The sequence below is a fragment of the Camelus bactrianus genome, chromosome X (genome assembly GCF_048773025.1).
Source record: "Camelus bactrianus isolate YW-2024 breed Bactrian camel chromosome X, ASM4877302v1, whole genome shotgun sequence".
NCBI classification, from domain to species: domain Eukaryota; kingdom Metazoa; phylum Chordata; class Mammalia; order Artiodactyla; family Camelidae; genus Camelus; species Camelus bactrianus.
This window is the reverse complement of record NC_133575.1, coordinates 43,282,648-43,297,582: the sequence shown is the minus strand read 5'-3', so window position 1 is coordinate 43,297,582 and position 14,935 is coordinate 43,282,648. Positions and strand designations below refer to the sequence as shown.

The following is a 14,935-nucleotide window of genomic DNA, read 5'->3' as shown; positions in this document are numbered from 1 at the left end:
TTTCCCCAACGGAGTTGGAGTAATCCTCCTACTTGTTAGCATATGAAGTTACCCAGCCCATAAAAACCAACAACTCTGCGCCTCATGGTCACTCTCTCTCTTGCCTCCTGAGATGGCCGCACTCTGTCTGTGGAGGGTGTATCTCTCTAAATAAACTTACTTTCACTTTACCATGCCTCACTCTTGAATCCTTTCGTGCATGAGACAATAAATTATTCTCCTCTGGTAACACAGGGAGCTGTCCTGGCCCTCCTCCCTAGGACACCCGCCTCTTTTCTGCCCTCCAAGCTGAGAAAGTCTGCCTTCCTCAGAAGCTCCAGAGCACCTTATCCAATCCTCTTACAGCACCAGCCACTTTCTTCCTGGAATTATAACCATCTGGATACACATCTTACACCCTTTCTAGACCAGGAGGGAGGAGCTGTGTCAGATGTATCTCTGTGTTTCTGGGCCCCTGGGTACAGATTTCTCAGCAATATATTGAGTGTCTACTTCACACAGCAGCTGGGAGGGTAGTGAGGTGCAATGGAAAGAACATGGCTTTGGAGTCAGAGACACCTGGGCTTAAAGTCCTGTTTTGGTTCTTTCCAGCTGGTGCCCTTGAGCAACTTACCTTCCCACTCTGAGACTTGATTTTCCTCAGCTTACTGGGGGTGAAAAACAGTACTTGCTCCCATTCAGGATTACAGTGAATGTGAAAGGCGGGACTGAACGGTAAAGCCCCGCTTTGGAATACATAGCACATGGTTGGTGTCCAGTAATGTTTGTTCACCACTACTTCCTTTGATGGATGGATGAATTCATCAGCACCTTCCCGATGAACTAATGCAGCACCTTCCCAATGGTTGTACCCTGAGATGCTGGGCCTTCTGGGTCCTGCAGGCAGACCCACCAGCCGCCCACACCCACACTCCTCGGGTCTGTTCCCGGCCACCCCAGGCCCATAGTTTACCCACTGAAATTCCCAGAAGCTGAGACTTCCAAACAAACCACCCCCCAAAGTTTGGATTTATCAGCCATACTATTAAAACAGTAATTTTCAGCTGCCTAATGTTTCCAACTTCTGCTCTAATCCAGCGGGTAAATATTTACGGAGCCTGACACCACTCCTAGGCCACTTGCTCTGCTGCCAAACATTCATTTCCCTTGCAGCTCCACTGGTTTGATATTTTTAGGAGCAGGGCAGGATGGTGTGTATGCATGTGTGTGTGTGTAAGGGGGTGGGAGAAAGGCTCTGTCTTCCTTATAGTGAGTTCCTGGGGAGGAGAGATACATAGGCTCAAGTAAGCCTTGCTATTTCCTGCTGCCCACATGTCCCCAGGACGGGGCAGGGAGGCACAGGCTCATCACAGTGGGCCCAGACCCTCAGGCATCCCCTCCTCGGCATCCCCTCCTCAGCGTCCCTGGCTTCCACGCACACAGCTACCTGGAGCAAATCAGCACACTGGCGGATATGCCATATATAGACAGCAGAGGAGTATTGAGAGAAGGGACAGAGTTGGGGGGCCTACCTCACTTTTGCCATTTGCTAGGTGGGTGGCCCTGAGCATGTTCCTTTATCACTCTGAGTCTGTTTCTTCCAGTGTCAGATGCAGGTGACCATCCCCTCCCTTATGATGAGGGAACATGTAGAGAAAACCAAGCACAGGGCCTGGCTTGGGGCAGAAGCCCGGCAAAGAGTGCTTTAGAGAGATCAGAAGCGTCCCTCCTCATCCGCTGGTGCCCCGGCCACGCTGGGCTGGTGGTCATGTCACAGCACCTTTGTGCCCTTGCTCATGCTCTTCCTTCTGTCTGGAATATCTCAGAATGTAAAGCTGCTTCCTCTGTGAAGTTTCCCCCCTTGGCCCTAGGAAAATCTCTCTTTCTCTCTGTCTCTCTCCCTCTGTCTCTCTCTCTCTGTCTCTCTCTCCCTCTCTGTCTGTCTCTCCCTCTCTCTCTTTCTCTCATAGACTGAGCACCTCTAGTGAATGAAGGCTGAGTCATATTCATGTCTACAGCCTCAGCATCTAGCATCATCGAGCTAGACAAGGCACTCAATGAATCTTCATTGCATGTGTGAATATTTGTTTAATATTTATGGATTATTGGAAGATGGGAGGGAGCAAAGAATGATTTTGAGTAGGAGGCATCCAAGACATTCCTTTATTCCCCGCACAGGGGAAAACGATAGGAAGAGGGAAAGGAACCAAACTTTATTGACTGCTCCATACCAGTGGAGACTTCATCCATCTTGGGCCCGCTGGACCCCAGAATTTAGAACTGTGTCATGACATTTCAGGAGCTCCGACTGTAGATTACTGCCAAGCAGTAAATTCTTTACATGGATGAATTTAACTCATTTAATGCTTACAACATCCCTACAAAGTAGGTGCCCCTTTTTAGAGATGGGGTAACTGGAGCACAGAGAGGTTAAGTCACTCAACTGGGGTCACACAGGTAGTAAAAGGTAGAACTGAGTTTTGAACCCAGGTAGTCTGGCTTCAGAGCCTGAACTCTTACTACACTATCCCACTTGCCTTAGTAAATACTAAAGGAGTGTTTGTTGAATGAATGAATGAATGCCTACTGCCTGAATCACTGTACAGGTCCTAGTTACACCCGTTATTTTATTGATTCTGCACAGCACCCTTTCCTTGGAGGGAAGATACATTGTTCTTCATTGATCAGTTGAAAACACTGAAGTTCAGAGATGGGAAGTGATCGGCCCCTGGTCACATAGCTGAGAAGCAGCAAAACCGGGATTTGCTTTCCATTTGCCCAGCTTGCCTTTGCTGTCCCGCCTGGCTGGAAGCCCCAAAGAGGGACCCAAGAGGTGCTTTGTTCTCCTCACTTGGTACCTAGACAGGAGCAGGACTGCTGGACTCAGAGATTTTAGTACCCCTATAGGTCAGGCTGGAGATGACCACTGGTATCATGAGGATGGGGAGCTGGGCCCAGAGAGGTGAATAGTTTGCCCAAAGCCACACAGCAACTAAGCCAGCATACCTGAGCCCACACAGTGTCCCTGCTCCCTCTATCTCTCCCAGATCTCCCCAGGCCACGCCACCCAGGGCCATGGCCCAGCTGGCTGGGCTACAAACACGTTTCCCCAGGGGGATGGGCTTCTGTAAGCTGAAAACTGAGAGGGGTGTAATGAGGAGGAAAGAGTCCAGCAGGGAGAAAATGGGTTGCTTCAGGACAAGAATTTCAAACAGACTGAGCTGCAATGGAGCCCCTGTTATTAGTAATTGTAGTATCATGAGGATGCCTGAGAAGACGGTGGTGATGATGGTGATGATGAGAACGTTCAGGAAGAGGGAGAAGGAGGAGGAGAATTGGGCATCATGGTGTGCTGCTGTCAAGCCTATCAGGCCACTCACTTCCCCTTTCAGACCTGGGTTTGCTCAGTCCCCTCTAAAAAAAAGTTCATCCTGAGCAGGGCTGTGGCAGATTGTTGTGTAGGCTGAGCCCTGCTCAAGGGGGCCCGGCACAGGTGAAGAGAGGGAGGCTCAGATTCAGCCCTGCTCCTAGCATCAGGCCTTGTGGCCAGCCCTGGGGCTGGGTCATTCACAGGCTTTCTTCTAATCACCCCAACGACTCCCTGTGGATTAGCAGTGGCCTTGAGCTAAAGCCCACAGGAGCATGTGTCGGGGCGGGATAGGAGCTTGGTGCCACAGCTCATCCCTTTTCTGGCGGGGCCAGCATCCAGATACCTTACCTCACTCCTCTGCCTTCTCTTTGGAACCAAACAGCTGTGACCTTGAACCTGGCCCCCACTGCTTAATCCCTTGTGATTTGACCCTGGCTCAATCCCTTCCCCCCTCTGAGCCTCAGTTTCCTTCTCTGGAGGATGGAGCAGTGTGGGGAGGGTTAAATGACACAGACAACATGTTGAACAGGGTCTGGCACAGAGTAGGAGATAAAAACAAAATTAATTCCCTCCCCTCTCCCTCTCTTTCCCTGGGTGCTAAATATTTGTTCTGCCTTTGTTTGGGGCCCAAGCCCCTTCCAGACCCTCCTCCCTCCAACCCCAGGCAGCAGGGACTGGGAAAGAAAAATTGGCTGTAGGACCTCCAGAGACCCAGAGTACCAATGGAGGAAGCACTAGGCGGTTTCTCCTGAGCATTTGTGGCCAAGATCTAAATGTCTGGGCCAGTAATGCCCGGCCTCGCTGTCTGGGAGGTTCCCTTTGGGAATTGAGGAGGCTTCGAGATCCCTGGGATTTTCCCTCCCCCCTCTGCTCCCCCTCCCCGAGGCTGCTGAGAGGCTGGGGTGATGGATGGGGCCCTGCCTCCCCCTCACCACTTCTTTGATGAGAAGAAAGAAACGTCCACCTGAGTCTCAAATCAAAAACAGGTGAATCGCCTCGAAGTCAGGCTGGGCCCTCTCTAGGGTCTGCAAGAAGGTTGGGGGCTGAGGGGAGAAAGGGAGAACGTGATAAATCACACTGTCAGGTGGGGGTGCTACCCTCCAGCTGTGGCGGGCCCACTGCCTGCCCCAGGTCTGCCTCACTCCTCAGATGGGCATGTGCCCATCACAAGAGGTGGGAGCAGGCAACCCAGCCCTACCCACTGCAGCCTCAAACCCCAGCCCCAGCTCCCTCCACTTCACCTCCATATCCACAACCTTAAAGCCCCAGGGCTCTCCTGGCTGGGAGGCCAGAGCCTTCGGGCCTAACCTCAGCTTGCCACCACCTTGCTGCATCTACTTGGGCAAGTCTTTGCCCCTCTTTGGACCTTGGCTTCCTTGTTTGTACCGCAGGGAGGTTGGATTCTGGAAGGCAGGTCTTGCACCTTGGGTTTGTACCTCAGGATTAGAGCTCAGGGTGGAATGGGCCATAATTTATGTTTGAGTTGCCTCTGCCCCGACCTCTTCCAGCATTGACTTTCTACAATTATTTGCCCCAAGAGCTTCCAGGCCCCCCAAATTCAGTGAGCAAGCATGCCAGACAGATTCCAGCCTGCTGATGTTTGCTCCCTCGCCCAACCCCAGTTCCAGTCTCCCGGTGCCACCCACAGACCCTGGCAGAGCCCCATCTGTCACACCAAGGGTCCCTAGCATTCTAAAGGAGGGGAGTGGCAAGGACAGGGGGGAATCTGGGATGTGCTCAGGCCTCCCTTCAGGAATTGACAGTCACTGCTAACAAATGAAAAAAAAAATCCAAGCTGGGAGAGTCCTCAGAAATCCAGCAATACCATTGTCTTCAGGGGCCCACTGAAGACCAGGGAGCCTATGCGAAAGGCCACACGAACAGTCAGGGCTCCAAAGCCAGTCAGGGCCAGAGCTCAGAGCAGGCCCCACTCTCTGGATTCCAAATCTTCCCCCACCCCTACCCCCAGCGGCTGCATTTGCTAAGTGAACTGAGGAGTTTCTGACCCAGAGCCTCTTCCACTCCCAGATTCCAGCAGCCATTGCCACCCCCACCCCTGCCCCCGACTCCCCATCTCAGCCCGCAGAGGCCGTGCTGGGACCTAGGCCCACGCCATGAGAGGCCACCACGGAGCAAGGGCAGAGGGAGAGATGGGAGAAGGGAAAGGGAAGAGTGGAGGCTGGGGGAGAAGGGAGGAGAGAGGAAGAGGTCCTGGGAGAGAAGGAGGGGGAGGAAAGGAGGAAGGAGGAAAAGCTGAAAGTTGATAAAGCAGAAAGGAGAGAAGGCCAAACCACGAAGAAGAGATTGGAACAAGGACTCTGAGAAAGGAGAAGGCAGTCCAGGAAGAGAATGGAGGGCAGGCAGGTAGGAGCGAGAACCACACCCCCGCCCCAAAAGGGAAGCCAAAGGGAGCAGCAAGGAGACTGGGTCTGCAGAGGGGCAGAAGAGAGGGCTGCGGCCCAGGGGTCTCCCCTCCCCACGTTCATGGAGCTTCCCAAGGGGCAGCGGGGGCGAATTGAAAATGAAACACCTCGTCCCTGGGCCCAGGGATGTGACCCTCAGCAGAAGAGGATTAGGGAGGCTTCCAAGAGGAAATGGGAGGGTGCCAGGAGTGGGGGGAGCCCGGCGCAAACTCCTGCTGCCCCCCACCCCAAGCCAGGGAGAACGCGCGCCTCGGAGCCCAGCCGAGCTGCGGAGCGCCAGTGCCCCCTTGTGGCCACCACGCCTGGCTCGCCAGGTAGCCGCTGTGGTCTGGAAAACTGGATGGGAGGGGGTGCCTGGTTGGGCTTTGGACACGCCAAGGAGACAGGTGCGGCCTAGAAGTCTGGGGATGGGCTAGTGACTTTGCCGGAGTGCTTCGAGCATCGTTAGAAACCCAAACAGTTAAGCTTGAGGGTTTTCCATCAGCCTCTCCCATCCTTTCAAGCAGAGCATACAAGGGGTAGGCTTGAGGCTCTAAGACAGGGAAAAGTGGGCACACTAATGCCTTGGAATGCTCCTCCCACCCTAGTGGCACAGTTTCAGTCCCAACATCATCCTGGCCTCTGCTTTTCATCCGGGCCTCTGGGTGCCTCCCACTTCACTCCCAAGGGCCTAAATCCCTAGGGCAGTGTGTGTGTGTGTGTGTGTGTGTGTGTGTGTGTGTGTGTGTGTGTCTAGGGGGTGATCTTGAGCATGGCAAGGGGTGGGGCCTTCAGCAGGGCCACCCCAAAGAGGGTGGTAGACAGCTGGCCCTGGAGGACCCGCAGGGAGCTGAGCTGGGAAAATCAGTCACCTGGAAGAGTTAGGAACCATGGCTGTCTTGCTGTGCTATTTTGAGCATCTCCTTGCCCTCTCTGGGCCTCAGGCGCCCCATCTAAAACCAAAAGGCCTTGGCCTCAATGATTTCTAAGAGCCTATCTAGCTGTGACACTTTGCAATTTTATGATTCCTAAACACAGAGCTTGAAGAAGAAACTAGCCTGATGCCAGGCAGAGTCAGTACTCCATGGTGATTTTGAGAGTTGATTTGTACGTACAGCCCTGAGGACTGAGATCTCAGCCCTGACTCCTTCAGTGCCCTCAGTAACGTGCCTGCCGCAGATCTGCTTAGAGAGGGCTGTGGGGTCAAAGTCAGGCCTGCTCAGTGGGACTGGGGTGCCTTTTCTCTCACAAGGGGTCAAGGGCAAGAGCCCGGCCTTTCCCACCATGGCAGGGCAGACAGGACTCCTCATCTGTCCATTCAGAGCCCAGGGCCCCAGGGTGGGCGGAAAGTGCAACGTCAGCAAGATCTCTCCAGTGAGCCCAGAGCAAGGCAGGAGCCTTAGCCTGGAAATGGAGAAACCCGAGCCTGGCTCAGGTCCCCTAGAGAGGAGGGGAGGGGAGGGAGGGATTGCAGGAAGGTGAAGGGCACTTCAAGGAGGCCGACTGGCTTCGGCAGGGCAGCCTTCACCCAGCGTGAGAAAGCCACTAAGGGGAACAGAGTCCTGGGAAGGGGTGGGGGAGGCAGGGTCCCCCATTTCGAGAAAGGAACCAGAAAGAAGGCCGAGTGAGTGTCTTTGGTTTCATAGTCAGTTTGGTGCTTGAGTCTGTCTGCTAACCTGTCCTCAATGTCCTCATCTGTAAAATGGAGGCGTTAGCACTCAGCAGAGCTGTGGTGAGGGTTAAATGAGCTCCTCTTTGTAAAAAGCACTTACACTGTTCCATGGCACCTAGTGAGGGTTTTCCTTCTTTCTTTCTATTTCCATTTTTCAGCCCCAGTAAATCTTGTCCCAGAGCACACCCGACCTAGGAATCCTGGAATGTTCTAGCTGGTAAGACCCATTTATTCTAAGGCTAAAAGGAATTGGTTGGGTTCAAATTCCACACCCTGCCCCACTCCCCCCACCCCTCCCCCACCGTGATATAAGTGGGTACATTTCAGCCCAGACAGGACAAGAGACTTGCCCAAGATCACACAGCAAATCGTGGCTCTGCTGAGGTTTCTTCACTGCCAGGCCTGAGCTTCACTTTTTGTTTTCTCCAGATGGGTGTCCTCTGGCACTCGTGCTTGCCAGCCCTGGCCCAGAATCTTCCATCTCAGATGGGATCTTGGCAAGTGTTCCAATGGGTAGACTATGGCCCTGAGACCTACGCTAAGGAGGCTCACCTTCAGTTTGTTAAAGGTCCTGTCTGGCAGTCAGTTCACATCCTCACTCCTGTACATAACCCTTGGAGTCAGAGAGTTTTTCCAGCTGGAAGTTACCTTGTAGAACACTTGGTTCTCCAGCCTCCCCTTCCATCTACTATCTGCTATCACCAGCCACCATCTCTGGACTCTTCGACCACCTCCCCCAACCTCCTTGCCCTTGACTCTGATTCCCCCTGCAGGCATTAAACCCCGAATAACCTGGACCCTCCCCAGCCTCTTGGCCTGTTTCCCTGGGGGCTAGCCAGGTATGGTGGAGAAGTTCACTTAGGCTGGTGATTGACATAGAATAAGATGACCGGGGAAACAGAGACCTCCCTCTGGTCCAGCTCAAGGGCCAGCCAACCTTCTCGCCTTACCACGCCCACCAGGCCCGCCCCCTACACCAGGTGTTGCCTTTTCCGGGTTCCTGCTTGGGAGGCCAGCCCAGGAGAGGGTAGTTTCCGGGACTCAGGCAGGACTCCGGGCCTCTGGGAAAAGAGACCGGAGGCTGCCACCTTCAGGACCCAAGGAGCTAGAGGCGCCCTCTTGCCCTTCCAGCACTGCCCCCTCCCTCCCTCCCTGCAGCCCAGTTCGGGCTGTGTTATTCCCTAAGCGCCTGGGCTAGACCTGTTTCCAATGATTCACGTCTATGCATTCCCACCTCGCTCCTGGGAGCTAGCTCTGCACTCTTAATAGATCTTACGGTTAAGAAGTTTTTTCCTGCTACTCAGCGTTAGTGCTTAAAGTGCAGTTACACTCTGAAAATTGACCATAAAATGACACCATGGGGTCCACATTTATCCTCCAGCCACAATTCCAGACCAGCTTGGTTCAGTTTTCAGGTTGAAAAATGGCTTTTGGGGGCTTCAAACTCCACCCAAGTCCTAAATCTGCCTCTGTGCTTTCCCCCTCGGTGGCGCCTCCCTCCCCCAGGCTGGGGAGGCGGGAGAGAGGCAGGGCCTTGGACTGCTGAGGTGGCAAGCCAGGCCTAGACCAGCTCGGCCCATTTCCTGCCAGAGTTTGGGGGTGGGGGGCAACTCTAGGAGCATGAGAGACCAGGCCTGAATGGAGGCAGAGATGGGCCCAGCCTACTCAGGCTCAGAAGCTTCCAGTGGTCCCTCATGCTGTGATGGACGCTGGAATGAGTCCTCCCACCCTCGGGGCAGGACTAGGGACGAGGTTGAAAGAGAAAGCCTCCTTAATCCAGAATTTTCTGCAGGGCCTCTGGAAGAGGGGTAAGAAAAAGGAATACTAGAAGTCTCCAGAGGCCGGCCTGCCCATCCCTCTGCCTCTAGGCCAGGACGGCCCTCCATTACATCACACTTTGCTGTTCAGCAATATTTGGCCGTCCTCCTGTCTTGAATGTGCCTCTCAATTGTGTGGCCAGGGTCAGGGAGACCCGTCCGTTTAAGGCTAAGTAAGGGCTGGACTTGGACTCACCCCCATCTGGAGGTCACCCCTGGTGCAAGTCAGGATAAGGGGGCCCCTGATGGTATTGATGTGGGGCTGCCGGCTTTAGGGCTGAGCGCTGGGGGCCATGCCTTGAGGTCTTGGCTGCCGTGCCACAGCTTGGGTCGGTTACCTGCAGGAGGACCCTCTGTCGTGTTTCCCCTCCTGTTTACTCTAACGGGCTTGGTTATCTGGTTCCCAAGCCCACAGCAAATTACAAGCAGTAAATCAAAAGGAGGGCAGAGGGGCCGCTGGAAGCAGGCACACTAAAAGTGTCAAGAAGTGAGAGCTGATGGCCTGACAGCAGGGGAGTAGGCAGCAAAACTAGTAAAACACAAAACAACCCCAAACCAAGTACAAGAGCTCAAAGATGGCAAACATACTGGGGCCATTTCGTGCAGGGGAAAGAAACTGTGCTAATAACGCCGGGAGATTAATGGTGACGTTCCCCAAAGCTGCAGAAAGAGCTTGATTATAGTCTGTTGGGGGAGGCAAGGAAGATAAGGAACACGTTTCCTAAACACTTCCACTGAAAATGAGTTATCTTTTTTTTTTAAAGTGCACACTCACGGGAATCAAACCTCAGCTCTCAGGCAAAGCCTGAAGTCCAGAGTGCCTCATTCCTCAAGCTCGGCTAAGCTGAAGTTGGCCGAGTTCCCCATCCCACCAAGAACCGCTGCACGGCGGGAAGCGTCTGCTGGCTTGGGAGCAGGTCCTGAGTTTAACACGGGCTCCACCACTTACTGTCTATCGGACCCTCGGCGAATCACTAGCCTCTCCAAACCTCAGCTGTTTCCTCTGTAAAATGTTGACGATGATACCTGCCTTGCAGGGCTGTGAGGATTACATGGGGGAAACCAAGGCCCACGTGTCCAGCCCCCAGGGCATGATCAGGGCTCACTCGGTGTTCCCTCCTCCCTTCAGAAGTTCTCCTTCCTAAACATTGTGGCCCAGCCAGTCTGTCCCAGCTTGTGGAAGGACCTCAGGGAACAGAGGCACAGGGACCTCTGCTCTCAGCCCTTTCAGCGGGGTCAGTGGAGCTCAGAGGTGATGCTAGCTCTGGGCAGGGCTGGTGTGTGCCAAGAGAGGGGACAGGAAGTGGGGAAGAGAAGGAGCCCAAGCCATGGGAATAAGGGTGAGGGGCCAAGGAGCCACTCTTTGCTTCCTCCTCCTCCTCTGGTTTCCACAGCTTTTGCCTTTAAGAGCAGTTCCCCCCAGCCTTTGTGATTCCAGTCAAGGACACATGGTAATTAAGCCAGGAATGGTGAACAGGAGCCCACCTCCTGAGGGTCAGGTGCCAACCCGTGTCATGGGAAAAGCATCTGTGGGGCCAACAAGGTGGGCCAGTGGCGGCATGGACCAGACATAACCAGTATCTGCAGGCAGGCAGGTATGCCTGGCACCTGCCCGCTTGGGCACCTCACATTCCAATACGTGGATATGTGGAACAGGGTCCCTCTGCTCAGAGCCCAGCTTCAAACTTGGCTGCATCCCATCTTCTTTGAAGAACACCCTCCCCTCCAGGCCATTTGGGTGTGATAGCACCGGATGGGAAGGTGGGGTGATGGGAGATGCCTGAATCTGTCTCACCCAGGAGACAAAGGCAATGTTGAAGGGGTTGTGAAACAGATTGGAGGTTGAACTAGCCTGGTTGCCAACCCAGATGAGTGCTATCTCTTTTGGAGTTTCAATTCCCCAAAAGAGCATAGGCTTTGGTGACAGATGTACTTGGGTTCAAATCCCAATGTTACCACTTCTTCTATGACTCTGGCCAGGTGACTTCTCCTTCATAATCCTGTTTCCTCTTCTCCTTCACGGAATTGTTGAAAAGACCACGTGACTGAAAGAACTCAGCACTATGTCTGGCACAATATACAAACTAGATAAATGGCACATGTCCGCCTAGCAGCCACCACTCTGTGTACAGCACGCTGATTGGCTCAGTTACACCCTCAGTAGCCCTAGGAGCTGGGCATTGTTATTATCATCCTTGTTTTAAAGATGTGGATACTGAGGTTCTGGGGGTAAAAGTGACTTTCCCTATGTGTCTCTGCTAGGGAGCAGCATTCAAACCCAGGCATCATGACTCCAAAGCTTTTACCAACTCTGCCATAATGCGGATTGCTTAGGTGAATGAATGCCAAAGTGTTTCATCACCTTTAAATTGCTATACCAATGTGAGGGGAGGGTGTCGTTATTCGTGAATCATTTTAACAGCTAGTCCCTGGAGACATCCTGGACACAAGGCTGCTGAGTGAGAAACCCCTGGATCCTGAGGATTCAGGTATGCCCAGGTACCGTCCAGCAGGCTGGCTGTCCCTCCCAGGTCTCCTGCTTGCCAGGTTTCTGATGTCCCATGTTCCTCTTGGCCTGGGCCTTTATGTGTGCAGCTTCTTGACTTGCAGCTGCCCTGAGGGACCCAAGCCTGTGAAGGGTGGCTCAGTGCCACGCAGCTGCCAGGAAAGGGACATCAAAGGCACAGCACATGGGTGAGGCAGCTCTCTGCTTTGTTTTACAGCTCGTGGGCTTCCTGGGGCACACGTAAGCATGCACGCAGGCAAGGAAGAGGAGACGGGGACTTTGGCAAGCAGGCAGACCTAGGAGCTGGTAGGCTGGGGAGTGGCTGGGGAGGAGCAGAAGGGAAGGTGGAGGGTGACTGGAAAAGATGGCAAAGGCCTAGAGGGAAGAAAGAGGTGATGTTGGTGTGGGTGGCTGGCAGGGCTTGCTCCCTGTGCTACGTTGCTTCTGGAAGGATGCCCTGGCAGGGCTGGATGCTTAGCATCAGGCTGCTGGGAGCTTGTGGGCCCCCGTCATCAGATGTCTCTTTTAGTCATTCATTCACACATGCACGCAGCCATCCATTCATCCAACGGCTATTCACTGAGCCACCAGTATGGAAGAGTGTTTCAGAGCTTGAGCTCTGGAATCGAACTTCCCGGATCAAATCCTACCTGTACTTTTTATTGGCTTTGTGACCTGGAGTGCCTTACCCCTGGTACCTCAGTGTTTGCATTTGTAAAATGGGTATAATAATAGCACTTACCTCCGAGGGTGATTGTGAGGATTCAATAAGTCATTCTGCGTGAAGTTCTTAGGACAATGCCTGGCACATAAAAAGGCTCAATAAAAATACGTGCACACGCAGACACACACACACACACACACACACACACAGATTATACAGCAGGCCTTGCGTTAGGCACTAGGAACACAGGGATGATCAGCCAGACATAGTCCCTGCCCTTGTAGAGCTGAGATTCAGTTCTGAACTGAATGAAAGTAGAGGTGTTGTTGCCATTTCTAGAATCTTCTCAAATAATCAGAAGTAGAAGCGTTCAAACTGGCACTGGAATGAAGCCTTTGCTTTTCTCCGCTACTCTTTCCTCAGTGGGTGCGGGCCAGGCCTGTCAGGTACACCCTCTGAGGACCTCTCTTCACAATCTTAAAAGGAAGCAGCCCATAAGCCAGAGCAGATGGTGTGACCAGTGTAGACTTTGTCATTAGCTGACTTCTAGAATGTTTCTTTGTGGCTGGAATGGTGGAAGAAGTTACCCAAGGAAGTGGACTGGGAAAGAAAATCTATCAAACTCAGTCTCAGTCACTCTCAACTTTGACATTCTTGGGCTCTTTGGAATAGCCCACACTTGTAGGCATGCCACTGGTGGCCCTCCATGTACCCATGCAAGATACATGTAGGAATATGCACACACAGATGTGCATTGTCATAGCCACAGATAGAGTCTAAAAAAAAGATTCACATGAAATGAAGGAAGTAAGGGGGCACAGGGCTGAGCTGAAGCCTGGACACCAGGCCAGGGTGATGGGATCCAGCAGGCGTGGCTTCCAGGACCCAGAGAACCTGGCTACTTGGCAGTGGCCAATTTCCTAACAGAGGCACAGCCCACAGAACATCTTGTATCAGTGTTTCCCAGAGCGCGTGAGTGCCTGGGGAGGTAAGAGGCATTATGATAAAAAAAAAAAAATTCAATGTCATGTACATATGGGAAACACCAAGTTATACCAATGTAAACAGTTGTGTTTGTTTACGGCAGGACTTCTCAGAGCCTTCAGTAAGCTACCATCCCAGCAAATCATTGACAGTGTGTGTCGAGCTACTGTTTGCCAAACAAATTTGATCACAAAAGCCCTTTTTCACAGAATGTCTCCGAGGAGTGTTCACTTTGGGGAATGTAGCCTTGAGTTCTTTGCCAGGCCCTGGACTCAGCCTTCTTCTGTGGCCCTGGCAGACTGGAATCTACTTGCCCAGTTTCCTAAGTCCCAGTGTAAAGGGTTGGGACTTTGCCACCCAGCCTGTCACCTGGGTCAGTGGCCTACTCTCTTTCCTCTCAGCCTTCATATCCTCCCCACACTCGCTGAATTCATCAGTGTGGGGTCGGGGGGTGGGTGGCCGCCCAGACCCCCTTCAGACCTCCCCACCGGGGCCATCCTGAGAGGCAGGGCCTCCCTTCAGAAGGCCCCAAAGCCATAGACCTGATCTTGAGGTGGGTCAGCTGAGGTGCCAGCAAAGGACCCACCCAGTGCCCAGGGGCCTGGGATGTTCCACATGAAGGGATTCTTGTTCATTACCAGCCTCAACTCATTAGAGCAGCACCAGGCCCAGGAGGATGAAGGGAGAGGTCTGTGCAAATTAATGAGCGACCAAATTAAACATGTTCTCTCAGCCAGTGAGCCGTTCCAGCTGATCAGATTTGAAAGTGGGAAGTCCCTGCCCCATGGGCCAGAGACCTTAAGGTGGCCATCTTCTCCTGTTCCTTAAGGCAGCCTGCCAAATTTAGCCAATAAAAATATGGGACACTGGGTTCAAATCTCAGTTTCGGATAAACAGCACTTTTTTTTTTCTTTTCAGTACAATTATGTCCCCTGCAATATTTGGGAAATACTTATACTAAAAAATTATTCGTTGTTTATCTCAAATTTAAATTTAACTGGGTATCTTGTATTTTTTTTTTTATCAATGTGTTTGTTTTTAATGGAAGCACTGGGGATTGGACCCAGGACCTCGTGCGTGCTAAGCACACACTCTACCACTGACCACTGAGCTATACCCTCCCCCAGGGTGCCTTGCATTTTATCTGGCCACTCTAGCCTTGAGCAGCCTGAGGCTCTAGGAGCTGGGGTGCAGACTCAGACTGTGACAGGGTAAGCACCGTAAGTTTCAAGGACTGAGAACCACCCCTCCTGCGCCCCGCCAATGCAAAGGGACAATTCTCCTTTATCTCTGAAGAACCCATTCCCTTGCACCCTTCAGGAGGCAATAAGGGGCTGGTGAAAGGGCCCTGCCTGGACTGGGAGGCGGGAGACCCAAGGGTAAGTCCTGCCACTGGTCCAGTGTCACTGGGTGATCCTGGCCAGTCATGTCCCCTGTAGGGCAGGTGTGAGGGGCCCCAGCAGTGCCGATTCTGTCAGTCTCTGTCAGAAATAGGAATGGCTGGAGGGAGCACGGAGGGACTGTCCACCGCTGCCCCTCCC

The 14,935-nt window shown here is 53.0% G+C and overlaps 1 long non-coding RNA gene across 1 annotated transcript; it reads left to right on the top strand.

The window, feature by feature from the left end:
- The first annotated feature begins 5,588 nt into the window (after positions 1–5,588).
- LOC123613881 (uncharacterized) lies at positions 5,589–14,276 on the top strand. Its single transcript, XR_006721311.2, has 3 exons — positions 5,589–5,713; positions 7,582–7,640; positions 10,005–14,276. It is a non-coding gene; the product is annotated as an uncharacterized LOC123613881 (long non-coding RNA).
- The last annotated feature ends 659 nt before the right edge of the window (positions 14,277–14,935 follow it).